This window comes from Athene noctua, chromosome 12, assembly GCF_965140245.1.
Source record: "Athene noctua chromosome 12, bAthNoc1.hap1.1, whole genome shotgun sequence".
Taxonomy (NCBI): Eukaryota; Metazoa; Chordata; class Aves; order Strigiformes; family Strigidae; genus Athene; species Athene noctua.
In genome coordinates, this window is record NC_134048.1 from 4,728,291 (window position 1) to 4,742,929 (window position 14,639).

The following is a 14,639-nucleotide window of genomic DNA, read 5'->3' on the forward strand; positions in this document are numbered from 1 at the left end:
TAGTATTTTTATTATTCCTTTAGTGATTTTGCACTTGAAAATTGTCCCTTGCCTGCTTTTAATTCCTTTTAAGAAGCTTCCACCCTTTTTTAAGTCTCATTTTTAAGTTAGGTATTATGGTGAGGTAGTTGTGGGGGAAAATCAAATACTACTAAGATACTCTGTCACAAATCCTTCGGAAAAAAAAAAAAAAAAAAAAAGATGGATATCCATCAAGGTGTTTTCAAAGAGGGGAGGCTTTGGAGGAAAGAGGCCATCTAACACCTCCAGCTGGAAAGGGAAGGGTGGGAAGGACGCCGCCAGAGCACTGCAGGGATGCTGGGCGAGGCAGGCAGAGGAACCTGCAGCACCAAGCTTTCAAAAGGGGCTGTGAGGAGGCTCTATCAGGGTCAGGTAAAAGATAGGCAGGGAATGTGGAGGAGCAACTCCCAAAGGAATTTAAAAAAAAAAGCAGGAATTGCACCTGTGTCAGCAGAATGACATGAACTCACTCATTCAGGGAGGGGAGCTGGAAAGATCTTCTGTTGTTACAGGCTCTCTGCACTCACACAGGCAGTGTGTCCGGAGCAGAGCTGTCACACATGGCCTTCCTTCAGCACGCCATGTCTCTCTCCTGCTGGGCAGGCTCTGGAGAGGCTGTGGGGAGCTTGGGGTGAAAGCCTCTATGCATTTCCCTACGCTGCAGCTCCCACCTCTGCTGCAGTGCTCAGTACCCTTGCGACTTACAGGAATTAATGATTCATGGATGATGGGAAACCTGTGTTGCTTTTCTGGGTGGCTGGCATCCAGCTCACCTGAACGAAACAATCTCAAACCAAAAGAAGAGGGGCCAGCTCCCATGGGATGCAGCGTGGGCCGTGCATCTCTGCAAGGGCAAGCATGCAGGCAGGACAGCTCTCTGGGGGCTGTGTCACTGGCTGGTGTCCCTTCACACCTGGATGGGACAGCAGTTGGTCAGGGTACTCGGGATACTGGTCCCTCCTAGAACACTGGTCTGTCCAGGCAGCTTTTTGCTCACAGATGTAAGTGTCCCAGCACAGCAGCACCCTGTCTGTGGGGACAGACTTCCTCCTCACACAGACAAGGTTTACAAAATGCAATGTAAATGGAATATAAAGCAGGCAGCTGGCAGAGCCCAGGCAGGCCTGCAGACCCACGACGACTCACAGAAACAAATCTACCAGATGTTTCAGCCTCACAAGGGAACCACATGCCTGTACTACTGCAGGAGTTGTGTTTTGCCCCCTGTTGTGTTGGCTTCCTGCAAGAACACTGGAAAATGGTGGTGGTTTGAGTTACTTTCCCCTCCTAAAATTGGTGCTACCATAGATTTGTGTAGTTAGTGAATATCAACAAGAAATAAATCAGAGCTTGGAGAAATGCTGTTCTCCACTCTTCCTCCAGTGTGGCTGTTTACACTGCTGCGCTGCAATCTATAAAATGCCATCTATAATGAATACTAAATTGTGGGAGTCTTTCTCAGCAATGTGTTACTAAACCTGATTGCTGTGCAGTATAATATGCTGGGAGAGAGCGGGGGCTTGGCTGTGTTTCTCTGTTTCATGCAGTCATAGAAACTGTCAAGCTTAGGTGCCTCTGTGATCTCCAAGCAGCATGTCTCCCTACACCCCTTCCTAGCTACCCATTTATTTTTAAAATGTTCCATTGTTACTGTAGCTCAGTTCTTTCAGCCAATTTTAATGCCATTATTATTTCTGTCTCTTTAAAATTTATCTACTTATGCAATTTTAATCTTTTTTTTTTTTCCAAACCAATTCATAGTAATATGTTAACAGCTGCCTTATAGTGGAAGTCACCTAGAGTTAATACTCAAAAGTCCTCACTATTAAGAAATGACTCACCTCTGTGTTATAAAAGCTGTACTGCACTGCCTTGCAGCCCTGTCCTTAGTACATTCACGTGTGTCTCTGCTTCATCACCAAGAACATTTCCAGCCTTGCAGTGAGTACCTGCCTGTGGAGGGTACATGCAAAACCAAAGGATACGAGAAAGCAAGAACACTTTTCCACACGCGAATGACTTCCAGAGTACTTCTACAGTTCCTTAAGCTTAAAGCACCAGGAAGCAGAAGGGGATGTATATTACAGAAGATAGTAAAAAAGGGGACAAAAGAAGAAAGAGTCGTAACAGGGCCCCTGCTCACACTTCAAAATTCCTGCAGACAACATGGAATACATCTGCCTCTATTTTGGGAGTTTGATGACACTTTTGATTTCCCTCCTCTGCCAGCAGTTCCATCTTCCAAACAGCTCAAGGAACAACCATGCTGATAGTTTTACATAACAAAAGGCAATGGTACTGACCCAAAGGCTTGTCAACGCACACCATAGATAAGAGTTTGTTGGATGGTATTTTTTTAACCTTTAGAATACTGAATTCAGACAAAAACAAAGTTTCCGAAAAACAGCAAATTGTTCATACCAATGCAATGCATATTCTTTCTTCCTTGACTCATATACTTGAGTGTTCATATAAATATACATACACTTCCTATACACACAGTATCAAACACTCTAGCAGAAGCGCTACGAGACAAAATACCTTGTTTTGTACGATCAAACTTAACAGTCACCTGGGTACACTGAACAGGAGATACTAGAACTTACCAGACACGTGCTTCTCGTTGAGCTGTGCAAAGGTCATTCTGTTCTGTGAATAAGCCCGTGTCAACAGTGAGCATGTATTAGAGTTCAGAAAACACTTTGCCGAGGAGATCCAGGCTTTCTGGGTTAAAAGGTTATGAAATTTAGTCTAATCTCTATTCCTATTTTCTTAGATTATCACTACCAATCTATTATAGGCAAAGAAGTCAGTGCAGCCCAAAATTAAGGTTTCCCAACTTCTTCTTTTACATGACCCTGACCATATTTCTATGAGACTGTTCCAACTTGTAGTTAAAACTGTCCAGGATTCTCAAGCTAGCCTGAAATTTCTTTTCTAAATTAAACTGATTTGCATCATAATTTCTCAGACTGAAATAATTTATTTTGGTTAAAACATTCTTCCACCACTCTCTTGAGAATCTTTTGTGTCTCTGTGCCTTATTACAGGAATTTCAGATGTGGCACAGAGTTTCTCCTGGTGAGAGGTTTGTATCTGCTGCCTTCACAACTGTCCACAAAGTTCTTAAACTCTCAAACAACTGGAACCACTAGCAGTCATCTACAAGTCACATAGAATAACTAAGATAACAAAAGATTTAAGACCCAAGAAAAGAAAAAGACCGGAATAATCTGAATGACCTCTCAGTGCATAAAAACTAATAAGGAGATGCATACTTGTCAACAGAAATTCCTCATAAACAAAACAAGCTGACTTAATCTAATTTCACTCTCTGATGGATGAGACTTTGTGGATCAGGAAGAAGCAGCAGATACCACACACCTCAATGTCACTGAGGCTCCTGACATTGTTCCATATGACATTCAAGAGTGTAAGAATGCTCTAGCTGAAGTCATGTCACAAATTTGGTTGGAATCTGTACTCCAAGAGTAGTTTCCAATGGTTCACTGTGAAATGTAAAGGACAAATTGAATGATTACTCAGCTGTTCATAAGTTCCATTCAATATTTTATTGATAGCCTGGATGAGGAAATGGACTGTGTGTTTATTAAATCTGCCAAGATTAAATCTGTGAAGACTGGCTACAAATACATGGGGGATAGCAGTATTAAAAACTTTTGACAACTTGGACAAGTTGTCTATAAATATAGGAGTCATCTCAATTGTAAAAAGCGTGGTGTTCTAACTTAGGCAGGAGTAAAGTACAGGACAGACATCAGCTGAGCAGAAAGTAGTCTGGAAAAAAGAAAAAAAACGTCTGAAGGTTCTGACAGATCACAAGCTGAACAGAGGTTATTGTCCTGAACAAAGAGAAAACACTACACAGATATTTTTAACAGAAAAATTACCTGCAAGACATCTTGCAGGTCCTTTTGCTGTAGTCAGTAATACCTCAGTGCAGAGGCATGTCCAGTCTTGGGTACTGCTCCTCAAGAAAGGTTGACAGGCTAAGTACCAAGAATAACAATAACGGTTAGAGGTCTGGGAAACATGACCTGAATCAATAGACTGAGGACAGGAAGTGCTCAGGAGAGAAGACCATGGAGAGAATCAGTAACAGTCCTGACAGAGTCAGGATCAGTGCACTAACAGTCCTGTAGCAGATAAGTCTTCTACAAAATGGAAGAGAAACAACAGTTCTGCATATGCCAAGAATGTCATAAACAGATCTGATTCTGTTGTGGAAGAAGGCGATGGATTAATTGACCAGCTGAGATTTCTTCCAGATTCACTTTTCAATAATTCTGTGCTCAGCTGATACCAATTAGAGTTTGTCTGTATTCAATTTGTCCTGATGTACCCCAGTGACTTCATACAGTAATTGCTCGTGCACATTTACATCATTTCTGCATTAACATCATCATTAAGGTTACGGTGTTTTACGTTCATCTTACCATTTTAAGACTATCTGTCTTACAAATACCTTATCAAAATGCTATTTGCCAAACCAGCTTGACTCACAACTCATTAATCAAAAGCCATTTTAATAATTAGTCCTCAAATAGTAATTCAATAAAATCTTTGTATCTTGCTTTTCCTTTCTAACCAGCACAATGGGCAAGAGGGTTTGTAATCCTTTGGCACCACTACTATCAGACTCAAAGAATCCAGATTAGAGCTACAGTGTGCCAGTCTCCCATTCCACTGCCATAATTTTAGAAACAAGTGTAAACATCTTAGGCCTCTCAGTTCCAGATTCTTATAGCACTGTTGCTGCCATTAGCATCCAGTCCAATTCCTGGTACAAAAGCACGACCAGTACTACCTGTATCCATTCTGACATCAGAAGAGATGTACTTAAAATCTTCCCCAAGTTACCCATTTCAGTGATTATACATCCTATATTAACAACGTATTCCTAAAGTCTGTTAGCACAGCTCAGCCTGTTATCTCCAGCCATTTCCCCAGAAAGCATGGAAAACAGTTTAAGATGCAGTGCCCAGGCAGGGCAGCTGACTAACACGACTGCTTCTTAGTCACAGTTACTTCTCAGGGTGCCAAGGGAAAGCAGTGCTGCCTTATCAAATAATTATAGTCAATTACCAATATTGATCAGAACAAGCTATAGCTGAGCTTCCCACAAGATCCATCAAATTAAATGGTTGTGCTGAAGTATTGCTGGAAGGAGAACAAAGATCCTTGTGAAGCTGTGCAGGTTCTAAGATTTATGAAAATACAGCTCAATTTCATTGGCATGCAATCAGTTAAATCAACATTGCATAGAACCAGAAATAATACAAGCCATAGACCTTGTTGGCTCTGTATACCCTTACACCAACTTTAAATTCAGTTGATATGTCAGAGAGTGGAAACCCAAAAGATTCCAGATTTATCATCTTCATTCTTTATGTTGCTTCTCAAGTATTCATACTGCTGTCATTTTCTCTTCCATTCTGATTACCTTCTTTGTAACATATTGGCTTTCTTACTTTTACTGAATAATTCCTGGTCTATTATATCTATAATTATACTAATAATTAAGCATGCCTTTTCATCAGCTAGCAGCTAATTACTTCTGTTCCTACCCTGCTTGCTCAGAAAACAGTCAATTCATCTGTATCCATATCACTCTCCCTGTTGCTAAGCAGTCCATGCCAGTCAGCAGTTGCAGTGTAACTGGCGTTGTTTGGTTCACCCTGGCTTTACACGTACTTTGCAGTAGCTGAGTGCTGATGCCTTTCAACCTCAGAGTAAACGTTTTTCACTGGTAAGGAAGCTTTGGTCACACGTTGAAGTGCAGCACCTGCTTGGCAAAGACAGTTTCAGACCAGCTTTGGAGCTGTTCGCAAGCAGCTACTGTTTTTTGCAAGGAGTAGTTCTGTAATTGGAGAGACCCAAAAAGAACCAGCTACCAAACCAGCCTCTACCAAGTGCAGTCTTAGTCCTTTTTTGGTCTGACCTTATCCCAGATTTTGTTATATGCAAACTGAAGTAATCTAAGCTCTCAATTCTCTAGCATCATCACAGTGAAGAACTACCTGAATTCACACACTGTCCTTCCAGACTTTTTGGTATCCCAGATCATTCCTGTGTCTGCTACTGTGAGAACTGGACATTGTCATCATGACTCTGCTATCTCACTCTGGTTCCCACCAGCACAGCGTAGAGAGGCTCTGTCCAAAAACACTCAAGCTAGTTAAGTCTGTGTGGGCTGCCACAGGCAGAACACAAGAACAACCACAAAACCAGGGATGAAGTGCAAAGGGTAAATTTATTTTTGTTACCTCTCCAACCAGGGGATGCCCAAAGCAGCGACCGAGGGGAAAGGTACCACGGAGCTTGGTCCATGCTTGAGGATCACCAAATCTGCTGCTCTCACCATATTTCAGAGATTCACACAGGCATAGTTTTCCACTGTGCTTTGACCTTTCCCACAGCAGAGCAGAAATCTCAATGACGCTCAATAAGGTGCCTCTGAGTCTATCACAGGCCTATGTTATCGAAACACAGATGTTCTACTTGTCCAACGCACAAGGCTAAACAACAATTAGTATGATATATGTGTTTTTCTACACCTCAGCTGCAGGTCACTTGAGTGTGTTTATAGCCCTCCTCACCAACCTTCCGTTATTCTCCCACAGTATCAAACTTCAGTGATGTGGCGACAAATCAACCCAGGTTGCTTTTTTTTCCAATTACCTGTCATTTTGTCTGTTGTAGGTTGAACAGAGAAACTGATGTTCCAGGGCAAGAATTCCCACCATCTCCAGACCTGGAAAGCCACTTCCTTCCCTGCTTCTCAGTTAATGAAATTAGTGAAATTAACATTAGTGAAATGTTAATGGCTGATATTTCCAGGCTTCCTAGAGACTGGACTAGGCCAAAACCCTTAATCTTTTGATCTGATTCATGACTGCATACACTGAAATGAAGAAATGTTGGCAAATGCAGTGGTTGTGCTTGATTCCAGAGGGGGGGAATTAAAAAATGAGGAAATTTGTTTAAAAAAATGCTCAGAGTGGCAGCCAGAAAGGTAAAATGTTTTCAGATGGCAGGTAGACTATTTTAGGATTCTATATTGGAGGCTCAAAGCAAATGCATATAACCTGTCAAAAAAGACTTGAGAGAAAAACAAAAAGCTAGCATCATAAAACAGCAGGATCAGGGAGGCTGTTGGAAGTTAAAAGGTATCCTGCAAAAAGCTGAAGTTGTGTCTGAGAAAGAAAAACTAAAAAGAACATAAATTCTGGCAGACTAAATGTAAAAGCACAATAACACAGACTGAAGAAAGAGTTTAGAAGCAGTTTGCTAAAGAAATAAAAAAAATAATGTAATAAATCCGTCTTGAACACATCAAGAGCAAGAAGCTTGCAAGAGCCAGTGAGCTACACAGGTATGAAGGAAGCACTCAGAAAAGATAATGCCACCACAAAAAATCCCAAACTCCTTTTTTAAAAAATCTCTGTTCACCTGGAGAATCTTGGAAAAACTCAAACCAGTATCTTGTTTATAAGGCATTCACAGAAGGCTTGTCTTAGGGTTGTTAAGAGTAGATTACAAACCAGACAAAATGAGTAACCACATATCACTGGGCACAGATGATATTCATACAAGATTTTTACAGAATGTTAAATATGAATCATCTGAGCTAATACCCTTAGTATATAACCTTTTGCTGAAAATTGCAGCAGTTATCAAAGGACTGGAAGGTAACTAATAAGAAATCATTTTTTAAAAATAAATCCAGTGGCAATTCAAGAAACCACAGATCACTAAGTCTAATGTCCATATTGGTCATATTGGCTGAAGCTCTAGTAAAGAACAGAATTAGTGAATACATGAATAAAAGTAACACAATAAGGAAAAGTAAACATGACTTTTGTAAAAGGAATCTAAGCCTCCTAAATCTGCTGGAATTCTTTGAAGGAGTCAAAAGCATGCAAATAACAGAAATCCAGCTGAGAAATTTTCCCTGTGTTTCCAACTCACCCCAAGCTTCCAGAAACCTCAGACATTGAAGGTCTCATCAAAGGCTCTTAAATAAACTAAACAGCTGGGGACTACAGGTAAGGACCTCATAGAGTTAAATAACAGCTTAATATTGGGAAAAAAAGATAAAACTAAAGGATGAGTTTTCGCAGTGGAAGATGATCATCAGTGGAATCCCGTGGGGATTAAGGTCCATGGTGCTCAGTGTGTTCAGAAGTGATCTGGAAAGCAGGTGGAACAGTAAAGATGATTCTGGATAAAAACAAAATTAATTAAGGCAATATTTACTAGAAAAACAAAGACCTTATGACACTGAGCAGCCTCACGATAAAGTGGAAGACAAATTTCAGCCCTGACAACTATCCACGAAAAGCAACATTAACTTTACACACAGAGTGATGGGCTCTGAACTAGTTTGCACAATTTAGGAAACACATCTTGACGTTATAATAGCTAGTTCTATGAATATATCACCTCATTCCTCAATAGCAGTCAAAAAAAGAAAACCAAAAGTTCAGAATTCTTAGAGAAAAGTACGACTTTACCACTGTATGAATTCATGATGCATCTGCTTCTTGAATACCAAGTACAGTTCTGGTACCCTCTCCTCAAAAGAAAAAAAAAAAAAAAAATAGAAACTGTAACAGGAAACAGAAAAGACACATGGCAGAATGACAAACATGGCAAGTACAAAACTGCTTCCATGTGAAAAACAAAGTTAGCATGCAGAAGTTGAATATGAAGTGATCACTTGCCATTTGTCTTTCCCAATTGCACTGAGCAGGCCAGGTGCCAGAAAGGGGAGACAGACATCGTACAAGAGCTCTGTTGTGTGCCTTTTCATTCCGCTGCTGAAGCCTTCATATTCTGTCAGACAAGAATTTCAAGGGACATGTGAGAATTGCGACAGCCAGGTTTCATACGCAACCCCAGCATGTTTTCAGGAAAAAATAGATGTGGAAAAGGGAGGAACAAAAGACTGCTGCACTTGAAGTACTTCTTGTTTCCATTACTTCCAAATCATAATTCATTAGAGGTCTCTACTTCCTATCTCATCTGCCCTCCGCATGCTACAATTTCAGAATTAAAATAAAAAAAACACTTAGGCACCATTTACTAACACCTGACTATGGTAATCCAGCCATTTTGCTTGCCAGCCTCTATAGTGATGCATTTTAACACAGCTCCTCTCACCTTTTTACATTTTTCTCATTTTTCAAACTCCTTTGAGTATTGTGGGTTCAGGTTGCTAACTCAGTTCCTTCAAGGGCAGCACTACTTTTCATTCAGTCGTGCAGTGGCTAGTACCAATTGGTCCCATACCTGATAACAGCCTTAAACTACTGGAGAGCTATTAATAACATGCCAGCAATCATTTTAATTGCAACCGGGTGTCTAGAATTTAGGAGCTGTACAAAGAGTTCCTTCCATCTAAAATATTATTGTCCCATTGTGCATTTTGGAGTTTAGCTCTCATTAAAAGTAATAGAGGGAAATAGTCTGTAGCAAACCGAATGTGTTTGTTTTCACAGTTCACCTCCTGCTCCTCTACACTAAAACACACTCTCACTTGGTGACAAGACCACAGCTGTTGCCATCTTTTACTTACCTGCTGAGTGCAATATTTAGCTTGAGGGACACTGAAGTTTTCTGTTTGTTAGTTATCAGGTCAATAACTCTCACCTTATCACTTCAGTTTCCATTCTGTTGATAAAACCTGTCAGCCTTCCTTGAGTGGTTCCTGGCCCTCAGAAGAAATCACATTAAATTGGCACAACCAGGTAAATCTGTAAGGGATATGCTCCTGACTTACCAAAGGGAAGGAGGGAGGGCTTGAATGTCTCTCCCTCTTCCTCCTTGCACCGCCTCGATGTCCAAGCGCTTAGAGCTGTGTTGAGATCCTCCCTACGGATTCAGCAGTTCAAGTCAGCTCAGGTCTTTGAATATGGCCCAGAGGAGATGTCTGTGGAGCCAAAATTGATATGTTTAAGTGCAAGAGACAATAATCATTTCTTCAAGTATAAGCTAAAAATACCCAGAAGTGGAATTCATAATGGAGATTTTAAAGATCTGTGACATACCAAAGTCTGCACAAGGGTTTTAATGAGAGAGAAGGCAATTTAATTGGTCGGTGTGAGCAGATGCTTTGCTGGGTGAGTGGGCTATAACATCGCACATTCCAGTTTAATGCCAGGAGCATCACCGCTGTGCTTAACATGGCTGCGACAAGCCCATGTCAGAGGAGTGCACTGTCAGAATCGGGAGGAACCTCGATAATCAACGTCTCCTTGATAATCAACGTCTCTAGGTTGTCAGATCACAGAGCCGAGTCACAAGGAGAAGGCACTAAAAAGAGGAGGCAAAAGCTGACAAAGGAACATTTCTAAAGGTAATTGCATGACTGACCATCTCCGGTTGTCATTTGTTTCATTACTATGCTAGGCATGAAGCTATAACAGCCCGTTAAGTTTGAAAGTCTGTTAAGGCTGTGTTAACAGAGAGTTGCTGAGTACCAGGGTTAAAATCTGCAGGCCTGCCCTGTGAAAACACTCCTGGAGTGTATGTCACCGTTCACAGGAAACCCAGAAATAACTTCCATGGACCATTCAATTATAGGCAATCACCACACAGCGCTCCCTCTACTTGTGGCATGGCTCATCAATCAGGTTTTCTGTCACCATGTCTCTTCTCATAGCAGTCACCAGAAGGCTCTGAGCTCCCTACGAATTCATGTGACATTTACTGTCAGGGGCTGTCAACACCAAGAGATTCTCCCAGGGCCTCCGAGTTCATCACAAAGCAACAAGATATATCCCCCAAACACGCTCCCAGTTCCAGCTCTGGATTACAATGACTGACTGAGGGGCTTTGCAGCAGTCAGGGAAGAGCGAAATGGCAGCGTGAGCTACAGCTTATGCCCAAATGCCTTCCCTTTCTTATTTTCTTGTTAGAAAAATACAACCACATTAAGAGAGGTTTTAGGCCTATGATTAATAAAGACTTCCTCAAAAATGCCCTTTATCAACTTATTAAGAGAAAGATGAGATTGTTTACTTTGAAATTTAGCCTTCCCATCTTTAGCATCGATCCTGCATTCAACGTCTGTTTAACAATACAGTGACCTAGTGGAAAAAATTTATAAAACTTAATAAATTGCAGTTGGCAGTATTGACAATGTGTGTATATGCACATTTGGTTTTGTATGAACACATTTGGTTTTTGTAAGAAACCTAATAAAGTAACACAAACATTTTCTTTGTCTGTGAGCTGTGAAACTAGATCATCTGTAACTACAATGTTTAAAGCATACTTAGTCAAAGTCATACAGTGAGGGGTTTTTAGCCATATATTTCTGGTTTTAGAAAAAAAACATTGTGTGTCAAAGTTTACATGTTCCACTAACTTATTTTGCTCAAGATGCAGAAAAAGAAAAATGCAGATGAAAACCTAAGTTACCAGAAGACTACTACAAGGGGAAACAGCTCCGGCACCCAGGGAGAAAAGTTCCAGTTGCAAACGTGCCTCAAAGAAATAATCGAAAACCTGGAGATACACTGATTTTGACTGTACTTGAAGGGGGGGGCTGGCATTAATGAGTGTTTAAACCAGTGAATATGAGAGTGCTTTCAATTGCAAGGTTTTTAAAAGACCTCAGAATGTGTATAACTTCCTAGAACTTCGATGTTTGTTTTTAACTTGCTTTCTACAACCAGTTTGGTTTCCTCTTTCCACCAAAATAAATATATTTCTTAAGAAGCATGGTATTTATTTCCCTAAGGAGCAAAGTGTTTATTTTACTAAAATTATTGTGTGATAACAAACACAGTTTTCTCAGCCCTCTTCTGTTACACTGTGTGCTAGCCCACTGATCACTATCACCTGAGCCCACTGATCACCATCACCTGAGCCCAGCAATCCAGGCAATTTTCCATCCAATTTGTAGTCCATTTACCCAATCCATACCTCACCAGTTTGATAAGATGATACTATGGGAGACCATGTCAAAGGCCTTGATAAAGTCAAGGTAAACAACACTCAGTGCTCTCCCCTCGTTCTCTGAGCCAGTCTCATCACAGAAGGCAATCAGGTTGGTCAGGCATGATTGCTCTTGTCAAATCCATGCTGGCTGCTCCCGATCACCTTCTCATCCTTCACAAGCTTAAAACAAAGCTTCCAGGAGAAGATGTGCCATCATCTCCCACACAACCAGGCTAAATAGAGTGTTTCAGGGTGGCCCAATCCTTCTTCTTACCCTTCTTGGATGACTATATGGTATTTGCCCTTATTTAGTATCAGAATCCTCTCCTTATCACTGACCTTTCAAAGTGGCCCTGCAATAACATCGGCCACTTTCCTCAGAACCCCAGGGAACAAAATACCACCACCACCAACAGTCAGAGAAGCTGTAGTGAGAGACTCTGCACCTGCAGCAATTCCTCATGGCTTATCGTCTCTTCCTCCTCAGTGTCCTTTCTACTCTCTGACTGCAAGCTGCAAGGACGCAAACTAGCTGAGATGAAAAGGCAGAAGCAGTAGCCCTCACACAGAACACACTGTCCTCCCGCCGACATAGCTCAAGTCATTTCTCTCTACGACATTTACTTCTTGAGCCATGTTACTCCACGACAGTCTACATCTCCAATCTTTGCTATCTCAACCTTGTCTTGCTCTGGACAGTCCCTTTCCTCATCTCTCAGAGCCTCCCTCTCATCTCATCTTTGTTCAGCTATTGTCCTTCTCCAGAGTAAAAGACAAACACACAACAACTGCACAGCAGACATTGTTCAACTCCCGTGGCATCCTCATGATAGGAATCAAAACAGAATAGCTCTGCTATTGACCTGTCAATCACAGAAGACAGAGTATCACACACCAAATGGCTGGGGACTTGAAAGGAAACTGGGATTAACAGCATTAAAAATACAGTGATTAGCTGAGAAGATCTTGGATGAACCAATACCAACAAATGCAGTCTCAGTTTTTGGAGCATTAATTACTGATATCAACTTGACGAGCAAGAAAATTAAGGCAAGATTATAGAGATGCTGATACTTCTATTTTGCATGCCATTTTCATCCCCAAACAAACTGTAGTATCTTAGGAAATACCAGTCTAGCCTACAAACATGAGACAATTACAGACACATTTACTAAAACAGACATCTAAATGACTTTGTAAGTAAGGTATTAAGCCAAATAGGGGGTGAAAAGGATAAAGGATTTGTGTCCCATACAACACTACAAAAAAATAAAAGCAATGGAAAAACAAAATAAATTTGGTAGTTTAAAGCAAGTGTTTAGGCTGATGAAAGACAGCTATTACAATCTCCTGGAAAGCCACACTTGGAGCTAAACTTGCAGCCAGAGAAGCATAAAACATGGATAATACTGAACAAGAACTACAAGTTCGTAACAGAAATTGCCAGCAAAGAGAACACCATATTCTGGAAAGAGAAGCAAACTGCCAGAATGACCAAGAATTTCTGTGCCTGTGGAACAAAGAAATAAATAAGAAAGTACACTGTTCAGCTGGAATGAGCACAGGGGCGGCAATATTCATGCTTCTGAAGGAAACCACCAGGGTAAGAAGAATATAGAGCATATCTTTTTCTCACACTGGCATACCACATTCTCGATTGGGAACTCTGCCATCTCCTGTTACAACACTGTTGAAACAAACACACAGACATACAGTAGATACAAGCCAAGACCCCTGAGAGCACGATCAATCACAAAATCAGGCTGACTGCCGATAAGAGGTGGATGCAGGTTCATACGCAACTCAAACCATAACTGCATCTTAATGCATTTTTTACACATTTCCATTCACAAATGTTTCGCATTTATACCCATTTCCCAAACACAATTAATCACATCACTGATTACAGGAAGATTAACTGACGGAGTTTCTGATCACACCTGAAATTACTTTTTTGCTATAAGGAAAGTACGCTGCAGAATGCAATTTCTTGTCTAACCCAACTGCAGCACCACCAAATGTCCATCTACCCTACAGTGGCAGGCCATTCCGGATGAGGAAAAGGCACCTTTTATTAGGGAATGACAGGTTTAGGTACACTTCAGCACTCCCCACTACTAATTTGGTTCCTACGCTGTAAGTCTGCACCTCCGAGGCTTATCTCTGGGCTCAAGGACTCCTCACAGAAACCCCACAGACCTTGTGCTTTCCCAGGGGGATTTATCCCCCGGAGCTACAGCGGATCTCCAGGACACCCCGACCTACAGGGGGCCCCCAGCACCCACAAGGAGACCCCCGGGGCCTACGCGAGCCCCTGAAGGCGCGGGGACGGCCCGACCCCCGCCCCGCAGCACGGCCCCTCCCGGGGCGCAGCGCCCGCCGCGCCGTTCCCGCGCTGGCCAGGGGGCGGGCCGGGCGCCGCTCTAGCTCCTCTCTATGGTACAGCGCCGCTCTGTCCCTACCTGCCTGGTGGGCTCGGGCCGCCTGAAGGCGCTCCTCGGTGTTTTGCCCGTGTGGGCTCCGCTCTCCCTGTAGCCCGGGCGGGGGCTGCCGCCACCGCCCGGCTAGCGGCCCGCCGGAACTAGCCGGTCCCCTCGGCCGCTCCGTCCTCTCTATGGCCCCTGCCGCCGTCGCTCAGCAACGCGCCC

General features: G+C 42.1%; 1 long non-coding RNA gene across 2 annotated transcripts; it reads right to left on the minus strand.

Annotated features, from left to right (window-relative positions):
* Positions 1–6,268: 6,268 nt before the first annotated feature.
* LOC141965283 (uncharacterized) lies at positions 6,269–14,589 on the minus strand. 2 transcript variants are annotated; one of them, XR_012634444.1, is made up of 4 exons: positions 14,454–14,589; positions 9,827–9,976; positions 8,559–8,880; positions 6,269–8,265 (listed from the first exon to the last, which is right to left on the minus strand). It is a non-coding gene; the product is annotated as an uncharacterized LOC141965283 (long non-coding RNA). The 2 variants fall into 2 exon arrangements; XR_012634443.1 differs by having other exon boundaries at positions 6,269–8,880.
* Between the last annotated feature and the right edge of the window lie 50 nt (positions 14,590–14,639).